This window comes from Protopterus annectens, chromosome 3.part0 (genome assembly GCF_019279795.1).
Source record: "Protopterus annectens isolate FY-2018-M chromosome 3.part0, PAN1.0, whole genome shotgun sequence".
Classification (NCBI taxonomy): Eukaryota; Metazoa; Chordata; order Ceratodontiformes; family Protopteridae; genus Protopterus; species Protopterus annectens.
This window is the reverse complement of record NC_056731.1, coordinates 1796045942-1796068791: the sequence shown is the minus strand read 5'-3', so window position 1 is coordinate 1796068791 and position 22850 is coordinate 1796045942. Positions and strand designations below refer to the sequence as shown.

The 22850-nt window shown below is 36.9% G+C and overlaps 1 protein-coding gene and 1 long non-coding RNA gene across 2 annotated transcripts in view; one reads left to right on the top strand and one right to left on the bottom strand.

Moving 5' to 3' along the window:
• The window catches only part of LOC122797065, a 234397-nt gene extending 223822 nt beyond the window's left edge, over positions 1-10575 (bottom strand). Inside the window, exon 1 of the long non-coding RNA XR_006364028.1 lies at positions 10464-10575. This is a non-coding gene — a long non-coding RNA (uncharacterized LOC122797065). The remainder of the gene's footprint in view (positions 1-10463) is intronic.
• RARRES2 (retinoic acid receptor responder 2) overlaps positions 1-22850 on the top strand; it is a 170046-nt gene that overhangs the window by 40536 nt on the left and 106660 nt on the right. The gene's annotated exons all lie outside the window — the stretch shown is intronic.

The following is a 22850-nucleotide window of genomic DNA, read 5'->3' as shown; positions in this document are numbered from 1 at the left end:
CTACTTGATAGAGGCACTATGATCTAACATCAGGCGGCATGATGTCAGTGTACTTCTGTGGGCTAGGCTTCTAAAAGCTCCAGGGCCATTAGCCTAGTATACACCTAAGAACAATACATACACAAACTGACATTACACAGTATTGTAACACAGATGCAATATTATATTATTAGCAACCATAGCATACACATACTATGGGTAAAATATGAAACAATTGCCATCAGTTTACTAACAATTTCAGCTACAAAGCACACTGCATGGTTAAAATCATTTACTTTATACTTGCAAAAAAAAGGTTATTTTGATGTCTTAATCTTATAATCCAATATTATTTCCATGAATATACTTAAGCTAACATTACATTGCAGTTTCTTATTCATTATGCTATGATATTCTATTAATCGCCACCCAGCACCCCATGATAGTGTGTTAGATATGGGATACAAAATTATGCATTGCATCAAAAGTCAGTAATGGATAAACTGAAATTAAAATCAGCAGAAGCCAGAAGGCACAGATACAGCTCAACAGAGTTAGTTATTTAGTTATATGACTGCAGTTATTATGGCCATACCTCTCAGTGTATTAGAGCACAGAATCTAGACAAAGTCACAAATATTGCTCTTCCAAATTTAGACTGTACCTGTGGACAGAATAACAGATTTTGCACAGCATGAATTTTCTGAAGGATGAAGTCTGAAAATCAAATGTAATGTCTGTTGCCTGCCATTATTTTCTGACTTCAGTCCTCAAAGACCTGCCACTGCCAGTGATTTGCCAGAAGACTACAATTTTATGAGAAACAGACCCATAGCAAAAAGCCAAAAGCTTAATTTCTTTCAGTAGTTTCAAGTATGTACAAGCAGTCAAGCTCCAAAATGAAACATTTCCCCCAGACCCTCACTAATACCTTCAGCAGTATGTGTGCAAGTATGCACAGGCACCAAAAATGAAACGTTCTCCAGGCTTGGTTTTGATCAGTTTCTCCTTAATTCCCAATGTAAACTAAACTTTAATAGGGTCTGAATAATCTCAGCTTTTGCATGGCAATCTAATACACTACTGTTTAAATTTGTTGGATTGCTAAGTCATTGCATAATGTTAACATACCTCTCAAACTCTTGGCACAGGAAATCTGGACAGAAACACAAATAACAGGGGACTAAGGACCAAAAACTAGGGAGAGATTTTAAATATTGCTCTTATAAACTTTGAAAGTTGCTAGATTACCAGGCTTTTCATTAGCATGTATTTTCTGAATGATATGATATCTGAAACTTAAATGTCTGTCATTATTTAATGATTTCAATCTGCAGTGATTTAACAGAAAACTACAGATTGTATGTGGAACAGACCAAACATATAAACCAAAAATCTGGACATTCTGCAAAAATTTGGAAGGTTGAGAGGTATGAGCTGCTTAACAGAAACAGCAAAATAACATCTCTTGGACATATCGGGCAAGGCTGAACAATAGTAGTAGAATGTCAGTTGGACAGGGCCAATGAATTTGCTTTCTGAGCTAATGTTTCCCATCAGTAAGCAATGCCCACCAAGGCAAGAGTCATGCAGTATGAAGAATCTGTTTATAATTTATGTTTAACTGTGTAAATTTACTAGGCACAACTGCCTATTTCCAGAGCAGCCTGGAAGCCCTGTGTGCAAAAGTGACTTCTTCACAGGCACACAGCAGCAAATTTAGACTGAGGAAATCAAACTTATGGTTACATAATACATTAGCAGCTCATAGCCTTAATCCTGTACAATAAACTGATAGTCCTACATAGTTGGTTAGCAACATAACCAAATGGCATATGAATTTCAAAATCAATTGCCCATATTTCACATCTTTAACTAGTCAACAACAACCATAGTACTCAGTCTTGGGACACTGCCTTTCACATTAAGCATAAAGCATATGACAAATCACTGGTGATAGATCATAATACTCCAGTATATTGATAACTCTGCCATTCTAAGCACAAGACTTGACATGCCTACAGTCCAAGACACTGTACAAAAAGGCTTGGAGGCCCCCTCTTATAGGTGAACAACTCCAACCTTTCATACAGTTCACCAGAAGATAAGATAAGTTATATTGCAGCAGATTACCAAGAAAGAAAATTAGAAACCATATCAAAATACATAATTCAAACAATGATAATATTGAAAATTCATCCATTAAGCATATAAGGAGATAAAAAGTGATCAAAATCAACTACTGAGAAATCTTGTAGTTTATTTATGGTTTGCTTGGGTAACTGAACTGGCACAGGACACTTTTCAGCCATGTCCTAGGTCATATGGCTAAAACAAAACTGTTACATACATTTTGAACTACAGTTAAAATAACACACATAATGTAATACATAAATGCCTAGGAATACAGTCAACATTTTGACAGAAAGTTATGTCAGCAGTAGATGTGGATATCTGCAGTAATATATTCACAGCTAATAAGGACATTGGAGAAATATCTCACTTTGCTGCTCAGTTAAATATCAGTGTGCATCAGGTAATACTATGTCATTTCTGGGATCACTATTAATATTTTTGCTTTTTTTTTTCAAAATGATGTATTGTTTTGGTGACAGTGATAGCGTTATTTCCCTGTCACGCATTAGTGGAGGAAACACGATTCACAAAGTTTTGCCACATCAGGATAAACACAGTTACACATACAAAGATGCTACATATGTTTGTGTGGTTCCCATTCAGAAGCCTGAAACATCATAAGCCTGAAAATCAAAATCCTGAAACCAAAAGCCTGAAAATTCAGAATCCTGAAAACTCAAAATCCTGAAAGCCCAAAATCCTGAAACTCAAAATCCTGAAAACACAAATAATGCTAATATGTCACTATAAAGACACTAATATCTACCAACTGACCCTGACCCTAACCCTAACCCTAAGGTCCATCACTATCGCACACTCACCTGACCCGCGCCCTAACCCTAACTCACTTAAACCGCCCCTAACCCCAATATTTGTCACTATTGCATACATGCCTAACCTGCCCTAACCCTAACTCACTTAAACCGCCCCTAACCCTAACATAAAACCAACCGCACACTTACCTGACCCCAACGCATGACCTAACACCACAGGGATAACAATAGCAAAGCCACAATGACATCAGTATGTCTATTTTGTGTTTTCAGGATTTTGAGTTTCAGGATTTTGGGCTTTCAGGATTTTGGGCTTTCAGGATTTTGAGTTTTCAGGATTCTGAATTTTCAGGCTTTTGGTTTCAGGATTTTGATTTTCAGGCTTATGATGTTTCAGGCTTCTGAATGGGAACCGTTTGTGTACATCATCTAGGTACAGCAGCTATTGAGAATCTCCATCCACCATACCAGAGCCCCAAGCTTTTCTCCGAGCTCTAACTGCAGAGTCAGCTGCCTAACGGTTGCTGACAATTCACTGCACTTCTCGCAGTAACCACTCCACTAACAGGGAGGTTTGGAGGCCAGGAGCTTGAAAAACAAAGAAGCTGGCATCTTACTAGAAATGGAAACAAAGTACAACCTGAGGAGCCCTGGTGAGTTATCTGGAATGTTATGTTAATCAGATTTGCAAAGGGAAGAAGGTGACAGCATATCAGATTATTTAAGAATAAATTCTCTGTGCTAAATAATTTATGGGCTGAGGTCTTACAACATGAAATATACATTTCTCCTTCTAATTCCATGGTGCTTTAACATGTTAAAGTCTGACTGCTGAATGCGGGTGCAGCCGATCTACTGTCTGACATTTAAAGATTTATTTCAATGTCTGTGATTCCTCTTTTTTCCATGCAGCACCTTTTTTCTTCCTTTTACTGCCAAGTTAGTCCCTGATCTACAATAACACCTGCTCCATTTGGGTCACCATGCTGTAAGTTTGTCACTGTCTGTACTGTATCCAATCAAATCATGCGTAAACCCTTTTCTGTTCGGGTTAACCTTTTAACTTGACTCTGTCAGTCTGACTGAGCAGTCAGAGGCATGGTGCAGCTAATTTGATACCGTGCGAATAAACTGGTGTCAGCAAGTAGAGAAGACTGCTTCTTGTTTACAGTATTATAATGCTACGTCTGTTAAGTTAATGTTCAGGTTAAGCTCCCTATGTGTTGCTGAAGTGAACAGGGTAGTAGTTTCTAAATGTATTTATATGAAGTAAATGCTAAAGACCAACACACACACACACACACACACACACACACACACACACACACACACACACACACACACACACACACACACACACACACACACACACTCCCAAGTAAGTTTCACATGTACCCTATGCATACGTATGAATATATTAAGACACTCACTCTTTAGTAGGTATGTATATTTGTATCAAACCACTTACGTCTAGCCTGCACATGTGCTGTACTTGCTTGGCTAATAATAAACAAACACAGTAGTACACACCCCCTCAACCCAGCCATATTCCAACAGGCTGGCAGTCTGCTCACGATGCTGATGTCATTGCCCATGCCCTGCATGCAATAATGTCAGCAAACATTAAAAAAAAAAAGACTGACATTTGGAAATTAAAGGGTCCACTCGGTAATTCGTAGCACCCCGATATTTTGACCTCAAAACCGGAAAATACCGAGGAATTCGGTACTGTCGAAAGGTATGTCTGTAACCACCCCTTGCTCCAAATAGTCTCATTATATGTAAATTAATGAATATCTTTAATGCTTTTCATTATACTCAACTAGGATCCCTTGTTTGTGTGTTTCAGTAAAGGATATTCCATTTTTAACTTAATTGTGGACTACTTACTATTTTAGTATTTTGTAATAGATATTTTAAAATTCGACTTTTATTAGTGAACTAGGTGCATAACTTATTTCAAGGAGTGAACTTCACACCCTCTACACTGTGAAGTTTCTGCTTGGTTCATTTGTTACTCTGAAGAAGATCAACCATAACATCTCTGCCTCCTCTTCATAACAATTCCAGCTAGAATTCCTGTCCTCACATATTCCATCTTCTACCTGGAATCATCCCCAGAAGCATATTATTCCTTCTGTCTGCCAGTGCTTTTTCCATGATATTAATATCTTTGTTTATGATGGTGATGGGCTAATATTTCCCTATGTCTTCTCAAGCCTAAGACAATGAGAGTGGAAAATACCAGCTCTTTATAAATACCCCTTCTAAGTTCTCCACTGCCTTCTTTCACTGTTTTGTAATAGTTATTCGGGAACCTATTTTTTTAAACATTCCCTTCTACTGAAACAATTAATACTGGACACATGGCCATTGGCTTCTACAGGAGTGCAGTCAGGTATATGTTTGCAAATAAGCAGTACATTGGTGGAACTGACTTATGCCACGGATAGTGTGGTACCGAGGACATGCAATCACTTCTAAAATTGTTTCTGCTTTTTTTAAAAAGGCAGGAATAAAGAATAGTAGATGTGACAACTTTGACTACCAAAAATAGAGATATTATCAAAATATTGACGTTATTATTTCTGGACTTGCTGCTGGACTCAAATCAAATTAACTTACGCCTCATTTTTCATCGCTAATTATCCGGGATACTTTCTATGCAGCATATAATTGTTAAAAATCCTAGAACTATATAATTTTCATCTGAACTGTACTATATGCAAGGCATGGCTGTCACTAAAGTTTATTGGAAACTCGTGTATAAAATGTTTTACTGGCTTTGTTAGTCTAATTAGCAATAAAGTAGGGTGTGATTTCTTGTTAAGAAGTTGGGCCTTCTAGATTCTCCAATCATTTGAATGAGATTGAACCCTGACAGAATTTTGTCCAAGCATGATTTCAATTTATTGTATACATTAAAAATACTCAGAATTAGAGAGTTAAGTTTGATCACATGTGGAAAAGTAACTCTTTAGATGATTTAATTGTCTCAACTGAGGAAACAGATGATAAATACACTGATAATTTATTGTTTCATAATGTCCTCCCCATTCAGTACCTGTCATGAAGTTACTGGGACAAATATCAAATATTCAGGGCATTTCTGCAGTTGGAGAACAGTTTAATTTGTTAAGGGACCAATAATATTATTATAAGTTTTAATATGAGAGCAGATATGTGAAGATGGAATCTTTCAGTAATTATCGATGGAACAGGAATTTTTGGTTTTCAGTGTTCGACAGAATTTAGATTGCAAATATATCCATATACTGTACTAACGACAGATTTTAACTAATTTCTGAGACATTAGAAAGTCATGCAACCAACTCTGCTGTCAACAAAGCTGCGTCAAATGAAATTGACCAACAACAAACGAAGTACCTGCACGTATGGCTGGTGCACGGCTATACCATATGAACAAACCAAAAAAGAAACATTATAAACATATGGAGAATTGTGAGAAGTGAAACTGTCTGACTTTAGCACCCTCGGACAATATGAGCAATGGCCACATGGATAGCAACCCTGTATAAATTGTCCAGGTATAGTTGTTTGTACGGTTGAATTGGGAAGATGGTTATATGCCCTTTTATAATGACTAAATAAGGATCCCAATGACCTCTGCTAAACTATTTAGTTCTCTGATAGTGGACAGGAGTTCCTCTGTTTCAATTAGGGGTGTTATGGTAGCATTAGAAATGTAAGATAAAGCTATTATAAGTGCCATATCCACTGTTCTGGAGGGTAGTCATGTAGAAATCCGCAAACAAAACATATTTTTCTTTTTCTGCTAACACAGATAAAAATGCCAGACTCTTTTACAAAGTTAGCATGCATCCACCTGCAATAACTGTGAAAATATCAAATTAAATACAAACTAAAAAAAGAAATCATGTAGCATCATGTAGCATATTTTTTTTTTGTAATCCAGACATGGCTATGCAAAAATAAAGGGATAAAGAAAAAAACAAGATAAAAAATGTTTTTCAGTATCAGTGCAATTCACCTTTTAATGTTAAATGAAAGCATTATGTAAGAAACAGCAATGTATCTTGACAATACATTATTGTAGAAAATAAATAATTCTCCAAAGGTTGTGTTTTTTAGCAGAATTGTGCTCTCTCGATCCAAATAGTCTTCCCTCTATGATACAACGGCGTTAGCTAAGCGATTCCCTTTATGTAGTGTAGAGTCAGCATTGTGAGTATGCAAATGAGGTATTAAATTATTAGCATTCCTGAATACCACAATCTGCACTAAGTGTAAAGAATGTAAACATGGTGTCAAAGCCTACACAATTACATACACATACCCTAGCAATGCAAGGACAAGCACTGAGAAATATTCCTTGCTAATGACTTGTGGATGTCTATGATTACTCTGATTGTAGGAACATTGAGCTTTCACAGTCTCCTCTCTTTGAAGTATACCTACTGAGGGTATGTCAGAGCGAAAACACTTACCAAAAAGTCTGAAAGTATACTGAGAGATTTAGGAGAGCAATGTTCCTGACATTCAAATGCTGGCTTCAATGACTGCAGTTAATGACCCTTAATAAGAAATGTTGCAGCCGCGGTGGTACAACAGTTAGCATTGCCACCTCACAGCAAGAGGTTCTCTGGTTTGATCCTCAGCTGGGGTGCCTTATGTGTGGAGTCTGCATGTCCTCCCTGTGGTTGTGTGGGTTTCCTCCAGGTGCTCCAGTTTCCTCCCACATCCCAAAGGTGGATTGGATATGCTAAAGTGGCCCTAGGCATGAGTCCGTGCATGTGTGTGCCTTCTGTGGAAGGTTGGGCATCGGGCTGGCAACTCGACACTGTAAAACTCCACTGCCACACATGAGTGGACAGGTGATCCACTGTGGCAACCCCTAACCGGGAAAAGCCAAAAGAAGAATAAGAATAAGAAATGGTGTTCATATTCAAGGGAGTACTTTAACCACTGATAAAGATAACGTATGCAATAAAACAGATAAAATTGCTATTAAGAAAGCACAGTAAGGGAATGATGCCCCATAGAGAAAGAAAGGAATACACCAGCAGCATTTGCAGTCTTTGTTTAATATTGTGTGAGTTCATGGGTATCCTAAATATTTGCAATATCCCAATCATACCGACATTTACTGTCAAATAAGAAAGGACAACTTTTATAATTTGTTTGGTTATACTTTCAATGTGACTTGATACACTATCACATTATCAGTACATCTAAACACCTTTGCTCCTTGCTAATATAGGTCTTTGTGGCAACTATGGGAAATACTCTTAAATGGTTGTACTCACTACCATTGTTTGAGTGTTCATATCCATACAGGTTCCTGTTGCAAGATAACAACGTTGTTTAAACATGTGAAATGTATACTTTAACAATTGTTTTCCTTGAATTGTTTACATACCATTTGGCATTGAGCTCCATTGACTGGCATTGGTCAATAGCAGTGAATGACATTTCACTGCCAAGGTGAAAACTGACAAATTTTATTTGGACTGTCATCAATAGCACAATGAAGACTGCAATAGCACAGTGTCTCATCTAATACTTAGTGCAATATTCACCATGACTGTAACCTATAGGCCATCTGGGGCAGTAGCAATGCAGTAAAATATCTCTTCTTTCAGTGCAATATATGCAAATTCATAAATTAACCATAGTGCAATACTCTAAGGTCCATAGTGCAATACTCTTAATGTTCACAGTGCAATACTCAAATGTCTCTTTCTGTGCAAGGATCAATGCAATGTCTTAACCAAGTATCTGTGCAATACTAAAGTCTCATGCAAGTGAGTGTTCACTGCAAAAAGTGTTAAAGTGTGTTTCTAATTACGTGCAATGTTAGTTTGTCTACCAACATGTCTGTAATGTAATAGCTAGGTGTTATATGTATAAATATTTGTGAAAATAGTCTATATGTTGTCTGCACATTGAGACTGGAGACACAGAATTTTGTTCAGTTTTTGCACTTCTGTGATTTCTGAGTGACAATAAAGTTTACTTTGACTTTGACAATGAAGACTGGTATTGTGCTTTTCTCAGGAGTTTGGACAGTAATGAATGAAGAAATGAAAGTTGGCGCATTCCTATCTGTGTGGTATAATATGTAAAGGTATTGAGGTTAGAGAAATAGTACATGTGATTCAGGGATCAAAACCTATTCCCAGATCATTTTACTGAGGGAGTTCATAACAAATGTTGATACTTGTTTTGTTGTATGAATGTGTTGATGTGGGAAACTCAAGTAAGGCCAGTACTGACTAAAACTAAAACTAAAAGTGACAGATAACTCATTTGAAAAGATGTCAGTATTAATTGTGTGTGTGTTGTGTGAACAATGAAAGCATTTCTGCTGTTCTGAGCCCTTCTACATTTCCATGGAAATAGCAAAAGTCCTGATATTGTAATACATATATGGTAGTACTCATGTGACAATGAGATATGAAAAGGCTGAATGTATTAGTGTAATGAAGTATTAGCTGTACTAGTTGCTACATGTACACAGTGATTAATTTCATATGTCTTGAAGTTGTTATTCCCAAAATAAATTTTGAATGCTTATGATAAATATTGCCTTCTCTATTTGCAAGCCACTTGGTAGCATGAAATTCACTTTCATGGCTTAATGGGAAAAAAATGAAAAATTTAGTTTAGGCTGCCTTATGTAATGCAAGTCATTCCAGTGGCATTACACAGCCATAAGCACTATGGACAATACTCAGTGAAGGAAGTATACCTGTCAGGTAACTTTCTCTATGGCAGAAGGTGTAAAGGTAGAGAAAAAAGACAACTGAAGCATGGTTTGAATCTCCTTCACTGATAATTTTACAGACGGTGGTGATACCATTGTGCTGTTGTTTAAAAAGCAACTTTTGTTACTATTGACAACAACATATGAGCTTTTGTCTGTCCACTTTCACAATATTTGTCATTAACTACAAGTCTGATAATGTGTTTTACAAGGTACATTTCTGATGTTGCAATGACAAGTGAGAAGGATGAATGTGTCACTTAAATGCACTTCTTGCTGTTGTCATATAACCATTGATTGCATTAAATTTGCTGTCAGCTTTTTTCTCTATCATATATTTTTCTAATGCCTTTTTTATTTGCTTTCTGCTCAGCAGTATTTAAAAACAGTCGACTACCTAAGGAAAAATTGAAAAAATTAATTTAGGCTGCCTCATGTAGAGTAAATATGGCTGCTATCATTGCATGGCAGTCCTCACCATTGATAGTACTTACTACAGATAATGCATCTGACCGATGTCCAGTTCTGAGGCACAAGGTATAACAGAAGTGAATGGAGAGAAAGAAAGCATATGAAGCATTGTTCAACTCCTGTTTAGAAATCAAATTGCAATTATTACAAATATGTAATTTTTTATTTTATTTTTAGTCATTTTAATTTACATTTGCTCTCTGCTTGACAACCTACAAACACAGTTCACTACCAAAGGAAAAAAATGACAAACTTAGTTTCAGCTGCCTTATGTAATGCAATCACGCCGGTCAATAGTGCGCTTTCCTCAGCAATTTTGGACAGTACAGCACTGAGAAATTTCACCTGTCACATACCTGGTATAACTGCAGTGAGTTTCGATAAAGAACATAATTCATTAAGGGTTCAAATTCAGCTGAAAGATACTTTTACAGTATGTGTAAGAATCCCATTTGTCACAACATTTTGATTAGGACTGTAAGAGAAATGAAAATTATACTATTAAGCATGTTTCTTGCAAATAATGTCTCAGTAATGCTTGCATAAGTAAAGTTATCTATTTAGTATATATCATTAATATTTTACATACACACTTAAGCTAATGTGTGTCCAGTTTCTTAAACCTGACAGTGATGACATTTAATGTAAATTTCACTTGCATATGTATGATGGACACAATAATTTTATTATAATCATTATGACTCATTGCATATCTAAGTTATGTTTTTAGAACAGTTGTGTCTTGTGTAGTATGTATGTAACATACCCCAACCTGCATTACTCAGCTCATTCAACTGCAGCCATCTGAAATATATTTACAAACAGAAATAATGACTTTTACATAGGAAAGCATTCCCATGACTAATTAAAATCACACACATACAGGGCTCTCTGAAGTGTATCTCCATTCATTCCCAAATTAGTATAATTTTAATTTCCATGCTTGAAAGGTAGTTCTTCTGTGGCAATGTCATTTAAGGAGGTAACATTCAATTTTTTGCATGCTTTATCCCATGAGTTAGATTCCCAGCTGGTACAACAATATTTTAAAATTGTGTAAGGGCAAATGCAAGGAGTAAAAGCCATGCTATTAAGCATTTCATTGTTGATCACTGGAATCTGTGCCAGTACATTGAAAATCACAAATGGCAAAGCTCAATGACATATTTCACACCTTTACTGCTATGTGATGAAGTAGTACCAATGTATCAGTCAAGGAGTCCATTTGCTTTCAATTGTGCAAATGCAGTTTGCAAGGCTGTACATCTTTGTGCTCAATCAGTTACCTGTGAGATCTGAACTGAGCACCCATTCAGATATATATATAGTTTGATTTTTGCAGACATGGCTGGTGAGGGAGAGAAGGGTGCTCACTTTAGAGCACAAAGGTGGGGTATTGAGAAGTCCAGGATATTTGTCGCACTCCTTGTGAATAGTGAAGCACTATAGCCATATACTGCTGCAGGGAGATTATACTGGGTCTCAGTATAATTCTGAGACTTGGAATAGCTTAGTCAAGGCTGTCTCCAGTGTAACAGGCATTCCATGCACTGGGGAGCAACGGCATCATCACTATAGTGACCTTAAGAAGCACAAGTAGAACTTCCTAAACCAATGGGAGGCTGAATTTAGGAACAACTACAGTTAATTCCATGCATAAGGGAGGACCTTTCTCAGACTCAGGCAATTACAGATCCATAAGTCATAACCAGACGCATATGCAAAGCCATGGAAAGAGTTATCATTGAATTGATCGATCAGGACATAGACCTATCTAGACCTGTCTCAGTTTGTATTCATCAAGGTCAGGTCATGCTTACTCAAGCAGGTGGATTTTTTTGAAAAGATCACCAAAGCAAAGGATGAAGGCAAAACAGTACTTATCACATACCTTGACCTGGCCAAAGCATTTGACACAATTCCCCACTTAGGCATAGTAGAAAAGCTAAATAAACTGGGAACAAACCCCTATCACCATCTGGATTGCCAACTGGCTCACAGATAGGACATAGATAATCAAAATAGGGGAATTTACCTCCACAAAGAGACCAGTCACCAGTGGAGTCTCACAGGGTTCCTTTCTAGGACCCTTCCTGTTTGACATCTACTTTTCTGAAGTAAACACCAATACAAAGGGTCTCTGTCTGACTAAGTTTGGAGATGACTGCAAGCTAGGACAAGTCATTGACTCCCTAAATTATTAAGTTATCCTGCAGGAAGGCTTGCCTAAAATAAATAACTGGTGCCACAATCATGGACTGAAATTAAAATGTAAAAAAAAAGCAGTTTTGTATCCTTTGGGAAGTCATCTAACCTAGGGAACTACCACATTAACAATAAGCCCCTAAGAGTTGACCCAGCTGTTCAAGATTTCGAAACTAATGTGGACAGTGACTTCACTTTTGACCAACATGTGTCCACTGTTGTAAGTAAGTCCTTCTGTATTGTACAGCATATAAGCAAAGGGATTGTATTTAGATCCAGAGATGTCATTGTCCCCCTTTACTCAGTCTTCATTAGGCCAATCATTAAATATAATGCTTCATTTGATGCGTATCTGTCCAGACACATGCTAGAATGCCCACATATATTCCTTACAAAAAGGATACAAGGCCTAAACAACATGCCCTACATGGACTGATTCAAAGTCTTGTCATACTAACTATCCTACAGACCGCTAACAAGTTACCTGTGTCTGGAATGCAAGGCATCCTCTGAGCCATTACTGATGGATTTACTGAAAATCAGCAAGTCAAATGTCATCACTAATTCTCAGTCTAGGGATCTAACCCTCTTCTGCAACATCAACAGAATGGTTTGGATGGACAAAAAGTCTACCAAGTCAGCTTTGAGGTAAATTTGGCATCCCAGGCCAAGGGCTATGTCTGCAACCTCAGAGTCAATACACAGATGTGTGCAGGGACTCATTGTTAATGGAGCCACCTATACTGAGCCAGAAGATATAGCAAACCTACTGGCTAACAAAGTCATCTCCAACTTATCCCCCTCTCTTCCCCTCAACCTTCCCTCTGGAAATACCATCAAATATAAAACACCCCTGCAATCGTTAGGGAACAGTTCCTTAATGCTGTTTCTAAAGCCAAGAACACTGTCTCAATGGGCCCAGACAATATCCCTGGATGCCTTCTAAATAGCATGAAACATGAGCTACAAGGGTCACTGGAATTGCTATTTAACTGTAGCTTCCAAATAGGCTTTGTGCCTCATGAATGGAGAACAGCAGCAGTCATCCCTCTGCACAAAGGTAGGCCTTCTACAGACTCTGGAAACTACAGATCCATAATTCTCACTAGTTTCTTATGCAAACTCATGGAAAGCATTATCACAGAAATGATTAGGAATGCCTAAGAAAACTGCAATCACTAGATCCAGCCCAGTTTGGTTTCTTTAAGGGCAGGTCATGCCTACTGAACCTGGTGGACTTCTTTGAGAAGGTCACCAAAGTAATGGATGAGGGCAAAATGGTTCACACTGCTTACCTTGACCTGGCTAAGGCATTTGATACAATACTCAACTTGGGCATTGTTGACAAACTCAAAAGGTTAGGTACAAACTCTTATGTCACCCAGTGGATAGTCAGCTGGCTCACAGACAGGACCCAGGAAGTTGGAATTGGGGACTATGCCTTATAAGGTGACCAATCACAAACAGAGTGCCTCAGGGATCGGTCTTGGGACTGCTCCTTTTAGCATTTACTTCTCTGAAGTCAGTGCCAATAACAGTGGCCTCTGAATGACTAAATTTGCAGATGATTGCAATTAGGAGAGTCATAGAATCCTCCACTGACACAAATGTTCTCCAGGAAAGGCTGACACAAATGAATAACTGGTATCAGAGCCATGGACTAAAATTAAATGCCAAGAAATGCATAACAGTGTCCTTTGAGAAGTCATCCACCCCTGGTAATTATCATATTGACAACACACCCCTAAGAGTTGACTCAGTAGTTAGGGACTTGGGGATACACATAGACAATAATCTAGTCTTTGACCATCACATGTCTACAGTAGCAGGGAAATCATTCTATGTTCTGCAACTTATAAACAAACATATGTCATTTAGGTCCAAGGGGCAGTCTCTCATCAGACATATCATTAAGTACAGTTCCCCCTTTGGTATGTACCTAACCAGGCATATCCAGCAATTGGACTGTCCATAGAGGTTCCCCAATAAAATAATACAGTGTGTAAATGACATGTCCTATGCAAACTGCCTCAAGGCCCTATCCAGGTGTTCTGTCTCCTACAGGCTGTTGAGGGTAGATCTACACCTGGCATAAAAGGCACTGTCAGACCTTACCTTGATGGACCTCCTGCATATCCACAAAACAAAACAGCACCAGAGTTACTTGTTCTAAAGACTTAAATTAAACCTTGCCTGTGATATAAATAGGACCTGCTGGCAAGGGAGCCCGCAGGATTTTTTGCAGGGGGGTGCAAACCCAAGCCCCGCCCACACAGCCCCACCCCTCTGCTGACCCCGCCCACTCAGCTCCACCCCCAACCCTGCCCACGCAGCCATTCCAGTGTCCCAATACTTGGCTATTTTTCCCCATTTGTCGTAGACACTGTTCAAATCTCTCAGTGTGCATACTGTTTTATGCTTTACTTCTACAATGATTACAGATATTTGGATTTCATTTACAACTTTTACTTCAAATTTTATAGCACAAACACTGATAGACATTTACTAAACCTAAACAAAGCAATAGTCTTACAATGAAAATACACTTAGCATTAAAACTTCTCTACCTTTGAAACCCACACTCACCGTAACAACATTGAAACCCGCATTCAAAGAAATTGCATCTGGCCAGTGGCAGGGTAAGTTTACCTTTGGGCTGTTTTCAAATCATAGACTCCTTGCACACATTTTTAGAACCATGCAAAAGTTATTTGATTCACCTTCCTGACTGTATTAATTATTCTGTATAATAACTGAATTATATCCCTTGTATAATACAGCATCACTTGTTAGAGTGTGTTTTAAATTTATAGTTCTGAACATTTTTCCTTTAAGCAATGAAACAAATCATATGAACCAATAATGACAACCTGCCCAGTTCAGAACATTTCAAACATAAAGGGCCACTCTACTCAAACTTCTGTCATACAATCCACCAATATCATTCAATATGCAGAATCTTTGCAGAAGTAAAACTCATTTGAATAATTCCACATTAAAGAGATCTGAAACCAGTGAAGAGGTTGTTGCTAGAAAAAAACTTTATATTTCAGTGTTTCATCTACAAATTCACTGCCTGCTGCCCTTGAAAAATAAATTGTCTATGTTATATTAAAAATGGTAAGCTGGTATATTGCAATAGGGAATGGGTGGCAAGCTGAAAAACAAGTTAATAGTTATTAGGTATCTCATCCAAAGGAGGACATACACCCCCTTAAAATACAAAACTACATGTTGTGGGAGTAGAACCTACAGCCCTCTGTATCAATATGCAAGTATGCTACCTGCTGTGCTGCTTTAAAAATTCTATACCACAATAGTGATACCATTTGCTAAACAAAACAGTTGCACATTTTAAGCAGGCTTAGCATGAACAGCAGTAAAACTCTCTTCCCTTGAAGCTCACAATTCCTTGAAAATGCACTTGAAAATAAATTCCACCTGCTAACTCTTGGGAATTTCACTCTCTTTAACAAACACCTCAACCTCTAAGTGCAAGAAATCTGGACAAAGCCCAAAGTAAATAGGAGCAGATTATAAATAGTGCCCTCATGAACTTAGAACATTGCTAGAATAACAGGATTTATGTTAGTACGCATTTTTCTAAAGGATATGACATCTAAAACTCAAATGTCTGTCATTATTTAGCAACTTCAATGCTTTTTATGAGGAATATGGGGCAAAATCTGGACATTCTCCAAAAACCTGGACAGCTGAGGGATATGCTTCCTCCTTCATATACATACATACAGACACACATACAAACCATACCTCTCAATCTGTTAACCCAAGAAATCTGGACAAAGCCTGTTATAATGTTGGGGATAAAGGCCCAAAACTAGGGACACATTAGAAAGTTGATATAATAAAAGGATTTATGTTGGAATTAATTTTTCTGAAACTGAAATGCATGTCATTATTTATTAACAACTATATTCAGATATAGTTGGTTGTCTCAGTACTCACCGTGGCTTGCATTTTCTCCTCTCTTGAAAGGCCCACTCTGCTTAACTTGTGTATTATTTCCTTAGTCACTTCACCATGGGTTGCAAGGCTGCTTCATTACTAGTTGGTTTGTTGATGATGATTGTATCCGAGAAGAGTTTAAGGTTTTTGTTCCCATTCTTGTGAGAGATGCACAGTCTGTATCAAATGTCATTGTCAGTGAATGCATAAAGTGTGATCTAGACCTGGAAAATTTACTCAGACAGGCTATGACGGCTGCTCCATAATGGCAAGCATCCAGAATGGTGATCAGGCAAAGATTCGTGAAAAGTATCCAAAAACAGCCTTTATCCACTGCGCATCGCACAGACTAAACCTTGTAGTCAACGATCTGAATGATGTTCCTGAAATATGTAGTGCTGTTGGTGTTATCAAGAAGATTATTAATTTTGTCCATGACAGTCCAAAACGACGAGCAATGGCACCAAATATACCTCTTCTGTGTGAGACATGATGGACTGAGAAATATAAATCCATTTGTGTGTTTAGTTAGAACTTTGAGAAAATATTTGACTGCCTGGCTGATCTTCAGAAGAGCGCTGCTGGTGAAACCAGACAAAATGCACATATGTTACTCAGCACTTGCTCTTCGTGCACGTTTCTTATTTTTCTCTTCATTATTGCAAATTACTCATCAGTTCTTGAGCCTGTTGCCCAGATGTTTCAGTCTGTTCAACTTGATATAGTAGAGGCTCAACAACACATCTACAGACTCATTGAAATATTCAAGGAGCATGCTGAAGAACACTTTAGGAATGACATTCTCAGTAAGGCAAGATCACTAGCAGATAAATTTAGTATTGAGTTAGTGTTGCCAAGGATTTGCAGTCGACACACCGAGCAAACACAGCAGGCGTGGATTTTGAGAGTTATTACAGAACAAGTATTTATATTCCCTATCCTGGCTCATTAGTTTCTTCACTGACATCTTGCTTTTCCACCATTAACACTGCTCAGTTCAACTTATTTTATCTGCATCTTAAAATGATGCAAAACCTACAACGTGAAGAATTCTGAAAACAAATTGCTGTCAGTAATGAACTATATCATATTACTACTATATCTGAATGATCGCTTCTTGTCTGATGCATTGACTTTGAAGTTATAACACAACCTAAAGAATCCAATGGGCTACTACTAACTTTGTAGTCAATATCTTGCAGATCTTCTATCAATGATGTTACTGAACAAAAACAAACAAAAAAAAGTGTCAGGTATGGGATTAAAAAAAAACATTTTCTGATGTGTTTTAGCTACAGTAATGATTAACATGTGCATCATGCCAACCTGGACAACAGCAAAAAATAAATACATAAAACTAGCTGATTCTTGCTTTTGTACATGTTTATGCAAAGAAAACTTAATACTGCAGTAAGCACCCTTATACCTCTCAACTGAACAGATTTTCGCAGAATGTCCATATTTTGGCCTCATATTTTTTGTGTTTTTCCTAAAATCTGTACTTTTCTGGCAAATAGCTGAGGATTGAAGTCATTAAATAACGATAAAGATTTGAGTTGAAGAGTCCACATCCTTCAGAAATTTCAGGCTAATGCAAAACCTATTATTCTATCAACTTTCTAAGTTTGTAAGAGCAATATTTAAAATCTGTCCCTACTTGTTCCCCCATCATTTTAGGCTTTGTCTTGATTTTTTGCTGTAAGAGGTCGAGACTAAGGTATGAATTCTGGATAGGAATATATGTTTCATGCACAGTCTTCACAGTTTCCCTTAAAATGTCAGTGAACCTCACATGAACTTGTTTATATTCTCCTGCTTTGACAATCTGGCTAGTGTTTTTTTAGTTTTTTCCTTTCTTGTCTTATCTTTAGTACATCTTCAACATTATCTCTACTAAACTTACTGTATGAACAATCATATGTTACTACTTGCTATACTTTTAATTGTATGTCTAAACCATTATGCTTATGTAAATATCTTATGCAATCATATATCTGCTATATTTTATAACTGTGTAAACCACAATGCTCACGTAAATATCTTATGTATAGTATGTTAGCAATTTTTCTGGAGCTTTTCTCCCTGGGCCTCTGCTGAAAATGGACAGCTTTGTCCAGTCAGACCTCCCCGGTAAACAAATGTAAAATAAAAAAAAAATCTGACCTTTATGTGGATTCAAAAAAAAAGAAAAGTACATCATGTAACAGAAACCAAACAATGGCTCTCTGTGAATTTACTATACTATTCTGTAACTGAATGCACATTACTTAATGTTAACTGATAAAACAAATAAAAATACAGTATGACAGGGGGGAAGAAGATAATGCTTTATGATTTGTAAACTGGTCATAACTTGTCACAATCCTTGAAGTGTATAAAACACCTCTTTCTAACCCCTAGAGTCTGGAAAACAGCATTTCTCGATAAGCAGCAATAAAGACTCCAGCATATAATAAAAATGCATACACACCAGAACATAACAGTTAAACATACTGTGCATGTCTCTCTGTATATCTGTAAATTAGTAAGCCATGTCTTTTAAACCTGTAGTAAATGTTATGTTCTCCATGATAACATTATATATGTAGTTCTTTGCATACTCTCACCTTAGCAAACATCCTGTAGTGACAAGAACACTGTCTGTTTGGGAGTTACTTTGCAATATGCTTAAATCAAAACTACTTGCAGAAGACAATGTTAATCCATCCTGAATGCGACCAATACAACACTTCATTAAAATATCTATTAATGTACTAAGAAAACAGACTTCTGCCTCAAAGTAAGACGTAATTAAAAACAGTTAATAACAACAACAACAACAACAACTCCCCCCTTTGGTCTGACGTCCTGTGATTTGTAATGCTAGCCACTCTCCAAAAAAATATTTGTTTGGGACTTCCTTATCAATTAAGGTAGATCACCAGCAAAAATCAGCACTCCTTGAAGATGTGACAACAATGCAAAAAGCACAACATAATTCTCCTGATAAGTACTGCAAAATATTCTATTTGCCATTTCCTATTTAACCAACTGCATATGGGCAGAAGCTGGAACACAGAGATGAAGCAATCAATACCTTTATTTGGCCAAGATGGGTTTTACAATGCACCTACTGGAGCTTCACCTTCAACAGGGTCAGGCAACAACTACTAAATAAACAAAACCCTATGTTTAATAAAATAAACAGATCTAACGTCACCACATTTCATATTTTGAAAGTTTACTATTACAAATACTAACCCATCTCTAAACTTGAGTGCAGCGTGGTATTCTAAGAAAATAAAATCTAAAATATATTTATTCAGAAAGAGCCGGTTCAAGCATCATTGTCACATATTCAGCTACAACTCAGTAACAAAACCATGTGGCACATCCGGAGATATGGCACTACTAGTACTGTGAATGCAACCCAAACCATAGTTTTCAAAATGCATTTTATGCACTTTGATGCATGCCATCATTATGTTTCAGTACATGCTTGCACTTATACTTCTGACATTCTTGCTGTGATGTTCATTCAGCATGGGAGCGTAGTGGTTAATCACATTAGAAAATCAATTATGACATCATTCCATACCGTGACCAATTTAAAACGCATTTAATATTTACATTTCCATTTAACCCTGGAAATATGTCAGCTGTTAATCGCAGCTGCCATCTTAATTCTTTGACTTCTAATAAATTATTATTATCGCCAATAGAATATGGCACTTGTTCAAGAACTAAAAATTAAAATTTTTAAAATCTGAGCAAAGCAACCTATGCTTAGCTAAAGCAATTTTATTACCGTTATGCTTTATTGCTAAAACATGTTCTACAATTCTGTTTGCTAAGGATTTCATGGTTTTACCCACATAATAACTCAAACATGTGGTATACACAGCTAAATATACATTACTTGAATTGCAATCACACCTGTTATTTACTATTATAAAAAAATCTAAATGCTCTACTTTAAATTGTTTGCATACTCAAATATATTTACACTTTCAACATTTACCACAACTATATATACCCTTTTCTACTCCTTTTATTACATTCTGTTTAATTTCTCCTTTTTCAAAAAAAAAAACTTTTTTAAGCACTTAGTTTTTTTATAAAAAAATTGAGGGGTACTCCGTAAATCTTCATATAAATCTCTATTTAATTGAAATTGAAGTATAATATATTTAAATAAATAGTAGGTAGTGGGTGATTTGTGTTTTCTGATAAAGTTCTAATATTAAATAAGAACTAAAGCACTTAAGATCATTGTGTCTGTTCTTACTTTCACCTCAGATCAAGAAGTTGTTTGATTTATATTGTGTATGTAGTGTATAAACACACACACACACACACAGACACACACACACACACACACACACACACACACGCATTATATACATACCTCTCAACCTCTTACTGCAAGAAATCTGGACAAAGCCAGAAAGAAAGGGGGGACAAAGGCCCAAAATATGGACAGAATTTAAATATTGTTCCTATAAACTTAGAAAAGGTGCTAGAATAAAAGCTTTTGCATTATTACATATTTTCTGAAGGATATAAAGTCTGCAACTCAAATGCTTGTCTTTATTTAGTATCATGTAATGACTTCAATATCCAATAATTTACCAGAAAAAAACCACAAATTTTATGAAGAACAGACCAAAAATATGAGGCAAAAATCTAGACATTCTGCAAAATTCTGTACAGTTGGGTGACATGAATATATATATATATATATATATATATATATATATACACACACACACACACACACACACCACCTTTAGGGAGAGATGGACATGCCTTTAAGCTTGAAATTACTGAAATTAAATGTATGTATTCTGATGGATTTCATTTTTTTTACTACTGTGAAGAAAACTGAAAGCTACACTACTATATACTCTTTTATTAAAACAGATGGTTATATATTTTAGATTTTACACATCATCCATTAAAAGTTCCTGAACCACCTTCATTCTACAGTTTTATGAAGTGAGATTGCTGCCCTACTGTCTTAAACTGACTGCATTGCAGATGTTGCAGTTTGTTGATTTTAGAAGGCCGTTATGGTCCAAACTGACAGTACTATTTCAAGAAACTCATAAAAATTCAGGATACGACTTGTGGATAGTTAGCCTTGTACTAATACCTGAGCTAATAGCAGTTAGAAAAAGCATACAACAAAACCTCAAATACATGCATAGTTCTGAATCAGTAAAATACACATATGTCATTATAATTTCTAAACAACACTGAATTTGATTTTATGCATACTAATGGTATGGTTCAGATATATAAGTTTGCCAACCTGAAAAATGTGAAATGTGCATGTTTGTTATGAAGTGAATATCAACAAAACAGAGCACCCAAATATCTGTATAGGACTACTGGTGTTAACAGCTAAAACCTTATCTCTGACACTGCCTGAAATGTACTAGAACATTTCTCAGACTAATATGTCAAGACCCCAAGTCATGGAATGCACTTATCTAGTGATTTCAGGTATAACCACATACACAAATTAACTTTATATTTATGTAATACACTTCGCTGCATACAAGTCTAAATTTGTGGGAGGCATTCAGAATTGCAGTCACAACAACTGTCATTATTTATTATATGTCGTCTGGAAACCGTGAGTTTTGTGTGACACGCAGTAGCAAGTCCATTAAAATGCTACAAGACACCTACCTTTCACTTTGCGCAGTCCGAACGTCCTCTTGAAGTCAAATCTCCAGTAGGCGCGAAAGAAAAAAACGTAAACAATCAGTCGCACACAGACACAGAAGACGAAAACAGGTCGCAAACACCTGTTGCGTCTGTGCGACTGGACGGGATGCAAAGGGCGTTCTTAAAGAGGAACGCCCTTTAAAAAAAAAACTTTTTTTATTTAAATTAATTTCTCGGCCAGCCGGTTCCAGGGGGGTGCAAGTGCACCCCCTTGCACCTGCCTGCGGGCGCCCTTGCCTGCTGGAGAGACAGATATGTATCCCAGAGACTACCCTTTCTTTGGAACAGGCTCCCTATCCATATGAAGCAGAGTTCTTCCCTAACCCAATTCATGTGTAACTTGAACAATTGTATGGGGAACAGGAAATTCATCCCTGGTTTGTCACCTATGTCTGTAATGGAAATAGTTAATCTCTCAGGCCCCACTTTTAAATGTTTCATCTACCAAGCCCTTGCTTACACTTATCAAGTATAGTGGAACCTGTCAGAGATTTTGAACGCATGTCTAGGCTTAAAAAGGCCCTTGTGATTGTTAGTCTAGTAAACACCTATGAACCTATGAAACTAAGATACTGCTGCTATGGAACAGACACACCATCCACATAAAACAAAATTCATCCCTGTCCATATTAAAGTGCAACTTGATCTACGGATGGAAAACAGAAAATTTATCTTAGGACTTCCCCTTGTACTAATGGACAGAGGCATCTTCTAAATGCTTTATCCCATGCATTGGCCCCCTCAAATTATCTATGGTATGATCCTAGTTATTCTCATTATGGATAATACATAATTACTGACCATGGGATGGCTAAGGCCAATCTATAACTAAATAGGATAGGTTATTTTGAGCACAA